Consider the following 18,224-nt stretch of genomic DNA (forward strand, 5'->3'; position numbering starts at 1 on the left):
ACTAGAATTCACAAATGCAATATAACCTTGTTGAATTTCTAAAACCAAGGACTAGCATGTAAGATAACTCATTTTCGGTTCTTCTCAGATGAATTTCGGGTTTTGAGAGTAGTTCTTTTTTACCTTATTTCCGCTTCTTCTTCCCTGATGCATTTTAGATTTTCAGCAAATTTTGTCAGCCCTTGTCTCAATGCTCCCAGACTAACCCCATTATCAACACATATGCTCGTCACTCCCATCTTTGAAACCTGCCATTATTATTACAGATAATAGTAAATGAAATAAGAACGTAATTCAAGCAGCATTTCCTCGATATCCATAATCTATGTGACTCTAGACTCAAAAGTGATCATGGGATAAGTATGTGCCTTAACACGAATATGCTTTACATAGAACCAGAGGATCGTACCTCATACACCTTTCCTAATAAGCTTCAAACACAAGTGCTTGATCGGAAAAAATGAAGATGTCCAGCAACATAAACCAAGATATAGAAATGGTAGAGAAGGTTCTTACAACCACAATGTATAAAGGTAAAGATCCAAATACCCAATGCCATGAAATACGAAGCAATTGACTAAGTCAAAAAATAGGAGGCAACAAGAGAATGTAGGAAAAACCATTCTTACAGCTTGTATGTTCCTATGCTCATATCGTCAAAAAAAAAGAGCATTGAATTGAAGGGGATCCCAGTCTTTGAATGATTTTTCTGGAAATGATCCGTCTTGTTCTTCCAGCTGGAAAAAAAATTCCTGAATGATTGAACCTAAAATGATCAACCTTCGATTACCATGAACTATCTGTCTTTTCTATTAAAATTGTGTTGAAAAATAAACCTAAAACCAAGTGTCCAACAAACAGCAAAATACCAACTTTGCATACGAACAACTTGTTCTAAACAAGCTCTAATACAGGCCAAGAAAGGCATCCATGAATGGTTCTAACAGGCTCACCTTTGTAACAAACATAGAATCGACGCTCAATTTGTTAAGGAACGCATTTGCTATATCCGGGGTCGGAGATCTAGATGCGATTGCTAAGTTAATCCCCTTGTCCTTGAGTGCAGATAATATGCCTTTAGCATGGGGGGTACAAAGATGGCATTTCAAGTTTGGAGCGACACTCGCTGAAAAATGAACCACATGAACTTACACTGTTAGCAGAAAAATATGCCAAGCCCTAGAACAATAAAAAAGCCAACATAAATTATCATATCATTTCATGTACGTGGGGATGTGCATGAGACCCGAACCCGACGGATTCTGATCCGGTTTTTTTATTTAAATTCAGGTTCAGGTCGTGTTCGGGTTTAGGGTAAAAAAATCCGACCTAATCCAACCCAAAAAAATATATAATTTTACCTTATATATTTAGGAATAATTATAATAATACTCTTTTATATATTATTTTTTTCAATTAAATCACTATTTTTATTGAATAAAAATATTTTTTTATTTCGGGTCGGGTTTTTAAGTTATATATCGGGTCGGGTCAGGTGAAAACTTGTTTTGGTAGGATCGAGTCTCGAGTGGAGGACTCCTTGTTCTCGGGTAGGGTCGGGTGGACCAAAAACCCGACCCATGCCCATCCCTATGTATGGGTTGGGAAATACAGAGCAAGTGCACATAAGCTAAGGTCACAGCCACTAAAGTTTATTTCGATGCAAGGGGGGTTGGACTTGGCGGGTGGTCGCGCCTCAGGTATTTTCTTTGTGTTTTCTGCTGATAGTTTATTTTTCGTAACCTAAAATATTATAAATTCGTCTTTGTTTCGATGGTCTAAGCATCAGTAATTCGTGATAAATCATAGACTGATGAAATGAATAATTGAAAGCAGAATCATGAAAATTAATCCTGTTTCACTAAAAACACCCAGATAGAATTTAATAATCATCTCAACAAGTATAACCATTGTACATTGTTAACCTCAGAAACATATACAAAGCTAAGATCAAATCAATGAAATGAAAAGAATAAAGACAAATATTTTGTGGGTATTCTCATTTGGAAACACAAATCATATAAAGAAAGAAAAGAGAAGAAACCAGTAGAAAGGCCAGAGAGTGTAATCAAGATCGAATACGACCAAACGGGGAAGAAGCTAGAAGATCCCAATAAGCCGCATTGCCTCTTCTTTCACCTTCTCTTCTCCCATTCTATATCGACCTCTGGATATTGAGAGTCGAGTGGTGGACGATCAGCATGGACTAATCATTCTTTCTTTCTTTCTTTTTACTTATTATTTTATCTTAGGTTAAAATGTACTTTGAGTCCTTGTATTTATTGTATATTCGAAATTCAATCCTCATACTTTTATTTTTGAAGAATTTAATCCTTTGCTTTTTACTTCTTTTATATTTCACATGGAAGCAGAGAGTTATACCATTAGTGATGTGATATGATGCGACTAATCCAACCAGAATTTTGGTGAAGAAGCTGATGGAGGGCCTAAAACATTGAAATAGTTTCACTTCTTTTATATGCAACACCTCAATAATGTCATCCAAATGCGTGGGTAAGGTGTTTTCATTTATTTTTAATTGCTTTTGATAATAGTACAATAAAAAGAGAGATTTGTTAAAGAGTTAAGGGTTGAATTTCTTTATAGAAATCATAGCTTGTGATGGATGCTTTTTATGTTTTCTCATTCCTTTATAGAGCATTTGGAGACATGGGCCATGTGGATTGAGGAAAATGTTGATCCTAAACTTTTATTACATAATCTGTCATCTCATTGTTCGAATGATGTACTTAGCTTCTGCCTTAGAAACAGGAGTTCAGGTTGGAACAATTCAGATCCAATGTGCTAAGGAAACGCTTCCGGTGGCAAACATGCTCAAGCTACCAAATGTCAGCACCAACTGTGGGCAAATGCGACTAAGTCCATGAAGCTTCCGGTCATCTTCCTCGAGGTTACGACACTCTCCAAGTATCGAAAAGATGTGTATACATTGATTTATACCATGAGGCAGGGGTAGTTGATAACCACTGGACAGCAGCCCGTCAGAACGACGTATGCAGACTGTATCCATTGGTGCTTATCGAGTTGGCTGATATATGAAATGAGCTCCTATTTTCACATTATATATATATATACACACACACACGCGCGTGCGCATATAAGCATGACAGACATCTCCATTATATGTTTCATTTTCTGACAACTGCATCTATATTTTGACAATAGGCGCACCTTTAAGTCATTCAATACATTGTATAATTTACATTTATCACCAACAATAAATAGAAGAGATTTCTTAACTGAACTTACCCTGCCCTGCAATTTCAGTCAACTCCAGTTGCCATCCAATTTCCGACTTGGACAATCTATTATATACCTACAAAAAAAGACAGACACAACAGGGGAATGAAGATGACAAAACATGATAAGCAACCATCACAAACTATAATTCTATAAAGAAATTCAACCCTTAACTCTAACAAATGTCCATCTTTTTTAATGTACAAAATTACCCTAACTAGAATCACAAACAGAAGATTAATGTTCAAGTTGGAAATTTAGCTATGCATTTGGATTACATAATTGAGAAGTAGCAAGAGCATACCCAAAGATTAAAATAAGTGAAAGTATTTCAATCTTTTAGGCCCTCCACCCCTTCTTCACCATCATTGCCAAATCTTCTTTTGTCACCGTGTCTCATTTCTGCAGCAAAATCAATACTCTGGTTGGATTTATCACATCTCTAATGTTATAACTCTCTACATCCACGTAAAATACATGAACACCCCATTTCTTCACTTTAACTTCTTCCTTACGGTAACTATTTTTGATGTAGAATTCAAATGATGCCTCCTCATAATCATTGTCCATTATAATCATATTATCACTGAACAGAATGAACACATGATCACCCTTGTACTTGTATATTGCTTTCCAAATCTAGGGAACGTGGCACTTGCTTGTGAACTTTTCACCACCGGCGGCTGTCAGTTGGTATTCACATATAAATTCTATGTATCGATTTGCAAGTTTGAGATCAGTCACAAGGCAGATTGCAAAAGCCAAGAATCTTCTCCCACTGCACCCATTTGGGACCATCTTCAAATGTAACCGATAATTTATGCTTCGATCCTCAAACTCGGTTGTTGGAATTTCATTTCCTGGGAAACAACAAAACAATTGATTTTGAAAAGAATCCTTTCTATGCTCCTCTATAGATATCCCTTTCCTCTTGCCCATCTCTGTGCTAGGAGTTGAATTTGAAGCATGGCATTTGCACCAATGTTTTTAACTGAATCTTGATTCAAGCTTCTGCAATTCGAGAATGACATGAAAACTTTTTCTTCTCATGCATCATCGTCAATCAAGTGAAGAAGGGAATGAATTGAAATTATGATCGGTGAGCGATACTTTTTCTAATGGCGTGCACTCATCTGCATCCAAGCACCACAGACATCGTGGGAACCCTGAGAGTGTTTTCATAACATTATCTATTTATTTTGAATCATATAAAAAAGTAAAAAATAAAATACCTGATCATCTTCATTCCAAAGTTCACTATCTATTTATTTTGAATCATATAAAAAAGTAAAAAAAATAAAACACCTGATCATCTTCATTCCAAAGTTCACTACAGCAAAACAGGTTTTTAGTGAAGCTTTTTCAGTCATATAACAACGTTGTTCTGTTCGACCAAATCATAATTTCAACACAATAAGATTTTTTGGATTGAAACTCGGTGATAAAGATTTGAAGGGGTAATCCTCCCAACAAAGATACCTTAACCCATCAGGAAGAGATATACTATCAACTCTGTCTACAAGTAGCCTCTCATTCTCCGACAAAAGCCAAGCATAGAGATGCATAAATCTAAGATTAAGCATGTTCCATTAGAGTAATGTGTAGTTTTATTCCTTCAATTGATTTATTTACCTAACAACAAACTAAAAACAATTTATGAGCATTCCATAAATTCGTCAGTAAATTAATCATTGAAAATGTATTTAAATTAGGAATGGCTTAGACTAACTGCTCGCACCTTTTTATAGACAATAAAGAATGTATGCTTTTTATGAGCAATGAATTAGATATTTAACTAAACCATAAAACATTGGTTATTATATGTATGATAAGTGAAAAAATATTTTCTGAAATAATAAGTAAAAGGGTCAATATTTCATACATAAACTTAAATGATTTTTGCATTGATAATATATCTAGCATACATTCTAATTAAAATCACACAAATATATACAAAAAACAAATATGAATACAATTAACGCGTACTTTATGATATTTGAGTACTTGATTCACGTCTTTGAGACTCCATAACCTACTGCGTTTTTCAGGATCTATAGATTCTTGACGAACAATATCCTTACCCATCTCTTCAAGCATTCATGCATAGAAATTTCTTTCAAGGGTGTGACCTCAAGTAGGTATTCATCAAGCAAGTTGCTTATTGCGCACACAGCCCCCACATACAAGTATTGGAAAACTGAATCAAACATAAAATAAATGGAACAGTAATGAATTTCTTTCTTCACTTTTCTGAACTACAAGTACACTGGTTTTACAGCAGCTTCATAGCTAATCTAACCGTATACCTAACTCTAACTGCTCAGCTAACTGTCTTAACAACACCTCTAACACCTTAACAACTCACGTGCATCTAACTCTTCCAACATTTCCACTACTTCTTCCTCCTGTGTTAACAAGGTAACACACAAACCTTGTCCCTGAATACTTTAAATGCAACTTTAGTCAGAGGCTTTGTGAGACCGTCTGCAACCTGACAGTTGGCCATAACTTAGCTGACACGTAACACTTTAGCATCAACCTTTTCTCTAATAAAGTGAGCATCCATATCCACGTGTTTAGACTGAGCATGGTAAATCGGATTCACACTCATGGCAATGGAGCAGGTATTATCACACCATATAGCTGGCTCTTCACATTGCTTTACACCCAAATTAGCTAGCAACGCACTAACCCAGGTTACTTCAACCGCTGCATTTGCGACACTTCGATATTATGCTTCCATGGTCAACCTCGAAACAATATTCTACTTCCTCGAGCTCCAGATCACAAGACACTTTCCGATGAACATTGTATGACCAGAAATCAACCTACAAGAATTATCCGACGATCTAGAAGACTTATGATCATAGTGGTAACTAGAGTTAGTGGATTTGCTCGAACCCGTACTTAGGGCAACATTCGCACTCATAGGAAACAAATTAAGTTGATCACCAAAGCCAGCTAGTTGCGTTTCTACATCCATTAGCATGGTGTATATTGCATCAAGAGTAAGAGATTCTCGTGTGGTAGTTATAACAGCCACAAACGATTGATACTCACGAGGAAGACCCTTCAATATGCTAGCAACATGCTCAGCCTGTGAAACCATGCTGCCACACGATGCCAAGGCATCACAAGCCTCTTTTACACGAGTAAGATACACCCTCATCGAATCATCACCTTTCTTGAGAAACTGCAACTTATAGTTCAAGCTAATAGCAGTCGTCGTGGATTGATTTCCAAAGAATTGGAACACCGTACTCCAAACCGCCAATGTTGTTTCTATACCCACAAACTGAGACAGGAGTTAAGAACTGATTGTGGAAAGTAACCAGGATACAAGAGCACTGTCTTGAGCCACAAAATCCTTATAAAAATCATTCGGTATGATTTCACCATCATCATTGACCACTGTTTCAGGCGGAGACCTCATCGTACCAGTCAAGAACCTTTCAAGACGATGACTGCGCACCGTCAGCAGAACTTGCTGATTCCAAAGAAGAAAATTTATCTCATCAAGAACTACATTCACCTTTTTATTAGAGAATGCTTTGGCATTTCTTGCAGAGAATTTCACCAACGAAGCAGAACCACCATTCAACATGGCAAACATCAAAAGAACAACAACTTTAGGCAGAAAAGAAACTCTACGCAGCGAGAAAAAAGAAAACTGCCCCAAGAGTTTTAGCGAAAGATACCACATTGGAAAACTGAATCAAACATAGAAGAAATGGAAGAGTAATGAATTTCTTTCTTCACTTTTATGAACTACAAGTACACTGGTTTTATAGCAACTTCACAGCTAATCTAACTGTATACCTAACTTTAACTGCTCAGCTAATCACCTTAACAACACCTCTAACACCTTAACAACTCACGTGCATCTAACTATTCCAACAACAAGCAACTTAAAATTTCTTCACTCTTTCCTGGATTACCCTTTAAAGAAGCATGCTATGTCAATAAATACATTCTTTTTTAATTCATTCGATCCATCAAAACTACTCTTTAAAATATTTGAAATTTTTGGTTGGGTATATTGCTTTAATCTATCCACCTCACTTTACCACTCTTTTCTGGACTTCGTATATAATTTAGAACCCAAGACTTTAAGAGTGGAGTTGGGCATACTCCAAAAACTTGTTCGATAGATCTCGAAAACCAGGAGCAGTGTTCAAAAGCTTAAATGCAAATGTAGAAAAGAGTGAAAGAGAGTCCTTCTCATTTAACTTGTTTACCTCATGTATTTTGTCGGCTCCTCAATTCTTAAGCACTTGTCTATCTTTGGATGTTACAATGATTTTACATCCATCACAAAAATGTTTAACACCCATAACATCTATTTGGTCCGAGTCATTAACATCATCAAGAACAACAAGTACTTTGGTATTTTTGAGCCTCTGTTGGGTTAAAGTGGATACTATAGAGGGGGTGTCTATTCAAATTTTCAACTTTAATAGTTAGGAAAGAAGTTCATTTCGTAAAGATTCTTTTTGCCGGTTTTTATTTTCTCTTTAATATCTTGGAGGAAGTTATAATGACGTTAAAAGGTCGAAGAGATTTCATTATAGACAGCTTCGGTACCACCCATTCCTCAAAGTCCTATTACTCGACTGTCCTCTTGCTTGATCAACTGCAAAATCATCTCTTTTTTTATCATCTATTCCACCTATTTCTTCGGAAACACTTCTAGACTTGCTATTCAACTTTCTTATGACATACTGAACCACATCTTTAATATATTCAGTATCAAATCTGAAAAATAAATTCCAAAAAAATTGATAGTCAAAAGAAGGACAAGTGAAATATAAGAATGATGAAATGTGCATAAGGGTATATAGTTACTTATCGAATTTGCCCCTTTTATATGCCACCCTTTTAATTTGCCGATTTCAACGAAAGCAACTTTCCATCGCTTCACCTTGTCAAGTTAAATTAGAAACCCTAATCTGAGTCACATCTTTAATTTACTTATCGAGTGTGCATAAGGGTATATTTTATCGGATTTATACATTAAAAATTTGGGTCATGTCGGAGTCGAGTGAATAATATATATTTTTTCGAATAGGATCGAGTTCATGTGGAGGATGTATATTTTTAGGTCGGGTCGAGTTGATCAAAAACCCAACTCTAATCGAACCTGTTGACATCCCTAATCTGAGTCTTGATCCAGCTCTAATTTAATAAATGGTTATTATGTTAATATATATATATATATATATATATATATATATGTTAAATTAGAAATAAACAATGATACTCGTTTATATCCATGTTACATGTTCAACCCAACAAGCTCAAGAATTGAATAAGACCCAATGCCCAAACGACCCAAATTAAAGATATAAGCAGAAACCCTAAGAACCTAAGCAAATCAATGCCGTCAAAAGAGATATGAAAATTTCATCTTGATCGTTAGATCTAGGTTCTGTGATCTAACAGTACATGGTCTCCATCATCAAGATTATAGTTTGAGTGAAACCCTAACGGAAGCACCGCCAACATGTCATAGCAGTTGGATCCAACAAACAATCCAACGGTTCAGATCCATCTAAAAGGAGTGACCATTAATTTGCCCCGCGTTTGATATACGCACAGTCGATCAAGCTTCCTCCACATTGTACTAAATTACGGCCAAACATCGTAACGTTTTTTTAAGTTACCGCGATGCAATATCGGCGTAATACAATAAGAGAACCGCATCATAATTGTTGCAGTAAAAAACCGTTAATAACACCACAACACGCTATAAATTGCGTCGCAACGCCGCAACAAACTTTAAGTTATCTGAAATATAAAATTACATAGATAAATTATTATAATTTTAATTCTTAAAATTGGATTATAAATATATATCATTAATAATATCGTAATAGTTATGTTTAAAATTAGTTATTTATATTTGAATTAATTAAATTATTTATTTTGGTGGTAAACTGTAAGATATATAATTTTTATATTTGTAGTTATGTATTTTTTTTTCTTTTAAAGTTATGTAAAATGAACATTTTTATGTTACAATATAAAAAAAAATTGATATGATTTTAGTGATATTGTTTATATGTTATTCATTAACATTATAATTGTTATTACCCATTATCCAATATAATAGCACTTCTATGGTTTATATTTGTTTTTAATAATTTTTTATCTATGAAATTAAATTTTCAAAATAAAATATTAAAAGAGTATATTAATATTAGTATATTAAAAGATAACTGTAAAATGTATAAATATAATATTTTAGACGTATTGTGATTTTTGAGGAAGAGATCAAGCCCTCGACTACCGCAACTCGTTACGTAATGTCCGCAAAAAAATCCGCAACCGTAATTTGATACTATCTCCCTCCATGCACCATTTGATGATCTTCATAGCCACGACGAACTTCGTCTGATCACTACATCAATTCACTCGCTCTCTCCAAACCACCTTGGTTACCAGTAGCACATACACCGTTGTGCGCACTACCAAGGCCTCCTCTGACACAATGACAACGAGGAATTAGGGCCTCCTCGCTAAAAAATGTCAAAGGTATTTTGTTGAAAGATTTGAGCCTTCGATCGAGCCACGATGGGCAAGATCAACAGGGAAAGGCACCTCCTTCCCCTTGTCTCACATGCAAGGCTAAAGACAAAACAAAAGTTAAAAGAGGGCCTTTTTTCATTCATCAAATGATGGTTATATAAACGAAAGAAAAAAGCGCAAAGGGGACAGATTTTTTTTAATATTCAAGTAATACCCAAAAACCCACAAAAGGAAAAAACTTAAAAGAAAATCATACATGTTTCGAAAGGGATAAGCTTTCATCTTCATCATCGAGACAAGCAAAACATTCAAAGAATCGAAAGTAACCCTTACATATTTGCATTTAGGGTTTAAGTTTAGTTATTTGGGGTTTAAAGGATGAGGTTTTCAAAGCTTATGGGTTACAAAGAGCATTTTTTGGGTTTCGGGGTTTAGAAGAGTCTTTTAGGGGTCATGTGGTCCTTCTCCGGTGTCAATATATGATAGATGAGAGGGGTTCTTGCTCTGGTTTGCTCTCTAAGGAGAATGGGAGACAAAGGGGTCTAGTTGTCGTCTGTTTTGTTAAATTCTAACATGAAAACTTCCATTTACCATACATATTAATTATTTAGACTTTTCTATTGTAATTGTTATTTAAAAATTGTCTTATTTCTGATTAATTGTTTGTGAATGTGACCCGATCTCTCCCGATCACTAACCAAAAGACTAGGATTCATCTTATCTTGTTCATATAAATCTTGTTTATTCGACTAAGTTTACATGTAACATAATCTAACCTTGAAACCGTAAATTCTTATAGTTAGCATACAAGTTGTTTTGGTTATTAATATAGTGTTTTAAATTTTTAGGTTCTAACACGGATGGACATAGTGTTACCGAGCATGAGAAACGCGTTGTAACCCCTTTTACCTGACTTTGAAGGAACATGTCAAATTCGGAAAGTCCACATTGTATTTTGTCCACATTGAATTTTGTCTCGTAAGAATACCATGCTCAATTTCGATGCTAAAAAATACCTTTCAAAAAATTTAAAAAATTCATGTAACACCCCAAACATCGGGTCAGTGATTAAAATGTAGGAATTTAAAATTTAGTGGTTTAATTAGAATAAGTTGCAACGTTCAATGACTAATTTTAGAAATTTGTGTTAAGGACTTGTTAGCAAAGATGTAATAATGGAAGGGCAAATAGTTCTTTTAGCAAGATATGAATTTAAAATTCATATTAAAAGATATCTTAAGCTTATTAAGGTTAAAAGAAAGGGAAAAGAATTTTCTGGAGGCTTGGTTTATTTCTCTACTTCTTCTCTTCCCGTGACTCCTTTGATAAGGTGAGTTTGTTTCAAGTTGACGATTCGTTTCGTTTTTAAGTTGGTGTTGAGGCATGGAGTGATATAGAAGCTTAAGGAAAGCTTCAAGTGGAATAAAACTAAGAGATTTGATGAATTAATGATGAATTAGTTAAAGGTGTTTTTAAGGGTTTTGATGATAGGGTTTAGTAATTGGATTTCTAACGATAAATTTGACTTGTCAAGGGTCTAATTAAGAAGTTACAAGTATTAGAAATGATTAAGAACATGTTTGAATAGTTAGTGTGATTTTTAGTTATAAGAGTTTTATGGAGGAATTTAGATGTTATAAGAGGATTAATGGACAAAAGTGGTGTGGTATAAGTGCTAAAGAGGTTAAGGGTTTATTTGGAGTCATAAGTATGAGATTTAAGTGAAATATTTGAAAAATTCAAAGTGAACTAAATGAAATATGGACAAGGGTATCGGTACTAAAGTGTTAAATCGAAGGAAATAGGTTGAATTTGATGAACAATATCAGTACTGATTGAATTAGTATTGATACTGAAGTGGGGTGTCGATACCAAGAGTAAGGTATCGAAATTATTATTAAGTATGAAATTCCAAAATTCCAAAATGGTATCAATACTGAAGGGGGTATCGGTACCATAGAAGAGAAGTATCAGTACTGTAGGAGAGGTACCAATACTAATGTGTCTGAAATGTAATGTGAGAGTTTTAGTTTCATTTTTTGTAAATACTAATTGGTTATACGTTAATGTAAAGTGGTATTGATATTGGATATATCTACGTGTGGATTTGGATCAGAAGCTTATTGATCAAAACGATATACCAAAGAGATTTAGCGAATGATAAAAGGATTCGTTTAGAACTTACGTGAGGCAAAGGTGAGTGCAAGTCATTTATTTCATACTAGATATGAGGACAGCTTGTGATAAGTCAACCTCAAAGTTTTCGATCAAAAATTGTTTTATTTCTTTTATGCAATATTTTATAATGTTTTACTTAATTTATATTTCTAAGATTTTATTTTATGGATATATGTACATGAATGTGAACATGTGATATGTGAATATACTTTATACGAACATGCTCTACGTGAAAGTAAACTACGAGAATGTACTCTATACGAATAAGACACACTTTAAATAGTGAAAAAAAAATAATTATAAAGTTAAAGCCCAATGTATATGTATGAGAATTATAGGTATAGTTGGTGTAACATCCCAAAAACAGGGCTAGTGACCAAAGTATAAGATTTTGAAAATTCGTGATCAATTTAGATAAATTAAAAAGTTCAGAGATTTAATTAGAAATTAATTGTGTAGGTTGTTTAGTAAAGATTGAAAGCTGGAAGGGCATAATGGTCATTAGACAAGGGAATGAATTAAAAATTCATTGTTGGATGTTATATATCCATGTGGAAAATGAAAGAAAGGGCAAAGGAAATCTAGAATTCTCTTTATTTTTCTTCCTCCTCTCCACTGTGAGTTCCTATCTAAGGATAGTATGTCTCAAGTTGATTATTCATTTCATTTTTAAGTTGGTTTTTTTGTCTTTGGGGACTATATAAAGTTAAGGAAAGCTTAAGTTTGATCAAAGCTATGAGAAGAGTAAATTAAAGATGAATTAGTAAAAAAGGGGTTTTGAGTGAATTGATGAGAAAAAGTTAGTAAATGGATTTTGAAGTGAAATTTGACTTGTCATAAGCTGAAATAAAAAATCTAAGGTGTTGGAATAGGATTTGGGGCATATATATAAATTCGTATGATTTTTAGTTTCAAGTGATATTGTGGGATTTTGATGTTTAAGTGTGTTAAAGTGATATCAGTTAGTTTTAATAAGTGTAGTTAAGTTTAAAAGCTTGAAAGGAGGACAAAGTGGAAGATTTAAGTAAGTTTTGGTAAATTTTTGGGTTAAAATGAGTAAGTTCTGGGCATAGGGTGTCGGTACTGGATGAACAGTATTGATACTTCAAAGCAAAAATAGTTAAAATATGGGTTTGGGCATCTATACTGGAAGAACAATATCGATAACATAAGATGCAATTGTTCGAATAAGAAGAAATAATATCGATACTGAAGGATTATAATCGATACTAATAGTATCGACACCAATGGACAGGTATCAATACCATTTTTAGAAATGAAATTCCATAATGAAGAAGGGATATCGATACTGAAGTGTAGTATTGATACCATAGTGAGGAAGTATCGATACTGGGCATGGGGTACCAATACTATTCAGAATAAATTTGGAAATTAAATGTTTCTTTTAGTTTAAGTTATTGATGATTGTTTCATAGTGATCCGAATTTTGATATTCATATCGATCGTATTTTTGTGTAGATATTGAACGAAAGAAAGTTACGAACGAATCAACGATATAAGATCGATCAAGAGATAGATAAGGATTTTGCTTTGACTAAGTGAGGCTAAGGTGAGTGCATACTATTATATATATATATTGTCTTATGGAAAGAAGACTCGTGATGAGTCTATTTCCAATGTTTTGATTACATGATTACATGAATATAAGCATATTTTTAACTATGTTACTATATGAACATGCATTTTTATATTTTATGCTATATGATATTGACCTATGTGATTACATGAAAATGTGAAATAAGCTAAGTGACAATGAGCTATGTGATTATATGTCTATGTGATACAAGATATGTGAAATGTGTAAATGGTAAAGCTAATAAGTATGTGATATAAGAGCTAAAGATATAATTGGCATGCTAAGAGTCGAGGGTTCTACACGGGTCCTTCGGGACAATTCTACGTGGTCCTTTAAGACATTTCTACGCGGTCTTTTGGGATAATTATATGTGGTCATTCGGGACATTTCTACGTGTCACTTCGGTACATATTCTACGCGGCACTTTGGTGCAATTTATACGAGCTATGGTGACAGTATTAGTGCCCAACCCCAATGCACTCACATACCTTAAGTTCTCAGTAATGTACCATGGGCTATTAAAACAAATAACCTATATGTAGGTTTAAAGAAGCAAGAAGAGAAAAGCTAGGATCAATAAAGACAATATATCTCTACAAGAAGATCATATCAGAAGTAATTTACACAGTATGCCATTTTTGTTGTATTAAATGTGTTGGCATGTAATTAAATGTTTGAATGGCATATACTCTGATCATTTTTGTAAACATGCACTCTTATATTTATGTAAATTATTGAACTTCTATTTTTCAAATTAAGTTGAATTCCATTTATTTATTTTTGATAAAAGGTTCCACCATTTTTATACAAATGAATATTTAAAATTTTAACTATCTTTTAAAAGTAAAGGATTTGGAAAGTCAATGTGACACTTTGGACTCATATATGGGTTGGATACGAATTGGGGTGTTACAGTTGGTATGCCATGATTCGAGGGTTCTACGTGGTCCTTCGGGACAAATCTATGTGGTCCTTCAAGACATTTCTATGTGGTCATTCGGGACAAATTCTACGTGGTACTTCGATGCAATTTATATGAGAAGTGGTGACTGCATTAGTGCACAACCTCAATGTACTCAGATACCTTGCGTTCTCAGTATTATGCATTGGGCTAAAAAAATAATAAAATGATACAAATTGAACAATGAGAAACGTTATATGTTTTATCATAAAATATATTCCGATTTCAGTATGAAATGTTTTATATGGATTGAATGAGAAATGATTTTAAATGTTTTCTTTTATACTCCTTATTACCTCACTAAGTCAATGACTTAGCATGTGAATGTCTCACATGTAGGCTCAAATAAATACGAGGATTAAAGCTAGGAGATAACAACATACTTCTGCAGAAGATCATATCAGAACCATTTGGAAATTGTAGGTTTCTTTTCACTTTGTAAATATTGTTGGCATGTATCACCATGTTTTAAATGGAAATGCTCTGATCAGTTTTTGTAAACATACTTTTTTTTATTATGCAAATTATAAAGTATTTCTTTTCTATGTGAATTTGAATTTTCACTACTTACTTTCATTTATGGGTTTCACCATTTTAATACAAATAAAAGTTTAAATGTTCAACTACTTTTAAGACTCAATGATTTGAAAGGTCAATGTGACACCTCGGATTCGTATCCGGGTTAGATATGGGTTGGCGTGTTACATTTAATGGTATCAGAGCCATAGTTTAATTGATTTTACGTTCGAAATGAAGCAGTTTTTGTTTTAAAAAGTGTACAAGCCAACTGAAAATTGAAAATCTCTGATATGATAAGGTAATTAGTATGATATCCTTACTGATAGAATAATGATATTGTTTTAGTAGATGTCTGACTACAAGGGCTCCCTAAGTGAAGCGAGAGAGGGACATGAAGAAAAGTAGTAATTCACCTACCCCAGTTATGCAAGGAGAATAGCAGACGTCTCAAGGGGTGTCTGTACAAGATCATGGATCATTTTTCAGGACGTTGGACGTGATTCTAACGCATTTCCAACCGTCTCTTCCCTCAGCTCCTAAAATGAATGTTGCTAAAGAGTTGAAGAGTTTAGGAGCATATGAGATTAGAGGATAAACTGAGGAATATCCTGTTTCTGTGGACCTTTGGTTAAATGATATGAAGATAATGCTAGACGGTCTCCATCGTTCTAAAATGGATGGAGTAATATCATTGCTACAAGGACAAGCATGGATATGGTGTCCTAATGTGACAATGAGAGCACCTAGAGATCAAGTGACATGGCAGTTATTTTTGGAAAAGTTTTAGAATAAATATATCGGTGATCAATTCATTCATCAAATGAAGTAAGAATTCATGAGTTTGAAGCAAGGGAATCGCACTGTGTATGAGTACGAGTGTAAATTCAACAAATTGAGTAGATTTAAAACTGAACTGGTTCCTACAAAAAAAAAGATTCATGTGACTGGTTCGTGGAGGGTTTACGCCCAAGATTGAAAGAGTTATTGTTAGCATTGAACCTTTCCTCTTTTCAAGAGGTAGTGAACCGTGCTAAAGCCTTAGAGAGAGCTCAGAATGAAATATTTTGGTAATAGAAGACCAATTGGAACAAGAGAGTTTGTTTCTCGTCGATTGCGTCACAATTAAAAAGTCAAGGTTCGGGTTTTCAACCTCAATCAATATCTGAATCAGTTGCATCATCATGTACAGGATCCAATCTTGGAATAGACAGGCAAACTCAATCAGTGGAATCAGGAGCAGGAAAGTCAATTCAATTTTAGCATTTTGGTAAGCACTATAGTGGCATATGTCAAATGGTATTCAGAGCATGTTTTAGATATGGGGACACCAAACATTTTATCTGGGATTGCCCATTGATGATTGGAGAAGATTCACAATCTGAGAGATCTGCTGTTGTACCTTACAGAGGTAGAGGACGGGACAGAGGAATGAATCAATCTAAATTTACCAGTCAACCTGAAATACGCTCGACTGCTAGGGTTTACAATCTCAAGGCTAATGAAGATTGCGATGATCCGGAGATCATTCTAGGTACTTTTCAGTTATTTGATAAATCTATTTTGGTTTTGATTGATTCGGTATCAACCTATTCTTATATATGTAGTAGGTTGGTGAGAGAACTGAAAATCCAATTAAGAGCTATAAGTAATGATATGATCGTGATTAACCCATTAGGGTATAGTGCTCGAGTGAATCAATTATGTCTAGGGGGTCTCATAAGGATACATGGAATTGAATTCCCTGCTAATTTGATGGAATTACTCTTTGACGAGTTTGAGGTTATCTTGGGATTGGATTGGTTGTATCATTATCACACCAATATTGATTTTCGATTAAAGTGAGTTGTTTTGAGAAATCCCGATGGATCGAAAGTTAGAGTGGTCAACGAGAGACTCAATATAACATCTCACTCATCGGGTCAGTGATCAAAATGTAAGAATTTAAAACTCAGTGCTTTAATTAGAATAATTTGAAAATTAATGGATTTATTATGGAAATTTTCGGTCAGGATTTGATATTAAATTTGGCCTAGTAGAAGGGCAATATAATCTTTTCACCTGAAAGATTTTATATTCTCTCTTTTAAGGAATATAACACGTGGAAAATAGAGGAAAATCTGGAAACTTTTCTATCTTCTTTCTCCTTTCCCGTGGAAGTCATTGCAAAGGTAAGTTTCTATGATTTTTGTTGGTTTCTAAATTATTTAGTTGGTGTTGATAGCTTGGGTGTTATTAAAGCTTAAGGAAAGCTTGTAATTGATTAAAACAACAAGAGGAGGGTATTAGAAAGGGATTTGTAAAATGGGTTTTGAAATGAATTTTTGATATGGTGTAGTTTTTATAGTTTTATGGATAAATTTTACTTGTCAATGGGCTATTGGAGGAGATAGAAAGTTTAAAATATATTAAGAGTATGATTGAAAACATGGTATGATTTTTAGATGTAAGTGTTCTAATAAGATTTTGTATGTTAGGGAGTAGTAAATGAAGACAAGTTGGTCTGGATGCATAACTTTGAGTTTAAAGGCTTAATGAGATATAAAAGTAAGAGAGTTAGAAAGATTTTGGTTGATTTTCGATTTAAAAATGATAATTATGGGCGTGGAGTATCGGTATTAGAAGAACATTACCGATACTTTAAGGCAAAATCAGCTGAATTTGAAGAGTTGTATCGGTACTGGTTGAGTAGGTATTGATATTGAGTTAGGAGTATCGATACCAAGGGTATGATATCGGTCTATTTCCGAGACAAATTTCCAGAATGTCAAAATGGTATCGGTACCAAATGGGGGTATCGATACATAGGATGGAGATATAGGTATTATAATGGTAGTACCGATACTACTAAGCATGAAATGAGGAAATTGAGTGTTTCTTTCAGTTTAAGTATTATGATTGGAGAAAAGTAATTTGAAGTATGATATTGATTCTCGACAGTTTTGTGTAGACGTTGAACAAAGTCAACTTCCATTCGGCTCGACATTTTAAGTTTCGATCAAAAGTATTAAGGACTTCGTTTAGGACAGCAATGAGGTAAAGGTGGGTGCAACTCATTGGTTTTATGAGATTCGAGGGTGTCTTGCGATAAGCCCACCTCAAAGTTTTTGATCGAAAACCTTTTAAATTCTTTTATGTTATATTTTACATTATTTTATGCAAGTTATATTATTTAAGCTATGT

General features: G+C 34.1%; 2 long non-coding RNA genes across 2 annotated transcripts; one reads left to right on the top strand and one right to left on the bottom strand.

The window, feature by feature from the left end:
* Positions 1–144: 144 nt before the first annotated feature.
* On the bottom strand, positions 145–2,154 carry LOC120173878. The gene is made up of 4 exons (XR_005521101.1): positions 2,045–2,154; positions 954–1,126; positions 630–752; positions 145–248 (listed from the first exon to the last, which is right to left on the bottom strand). It is a non-coding gene; the product is annotated as an uncharacterized LOC120173878 (long non-coding RNA).
* LOC120173879 lies at positions 2,049–6,285 on the top strand. Its single transcript, XR_005521102.1, has 3 exons — positions 2,049–2,180; positions 6,144–6,146; positions 6,275–6,285. It is a non-coding gene; the product is annotated as an uncharacterized LOC120173879 (long non-coding RNA).
* Positions 6,286–18,224: the final 11,939 nt, after the last annotated feature.

Source organism: Hibiscus syriacus, unplaced genomic scaffold, assembly GCF_006381635.1.
Source record: "Hibiscus syriacus cultivar Baekdansim isolate YM2019G1 unplaced genomic scaffold, ASM638163v2 tig00111989_pilon, whole genome shotgun sequence".
Classification (NCBI taxonomy): domain Eukaryota; kingdom Viridiplantae; phylum Streptophyta; class Magnoliopsida; order Malvales; family Malvaceae; genus Hibiscus; species Hibiscus syriacus.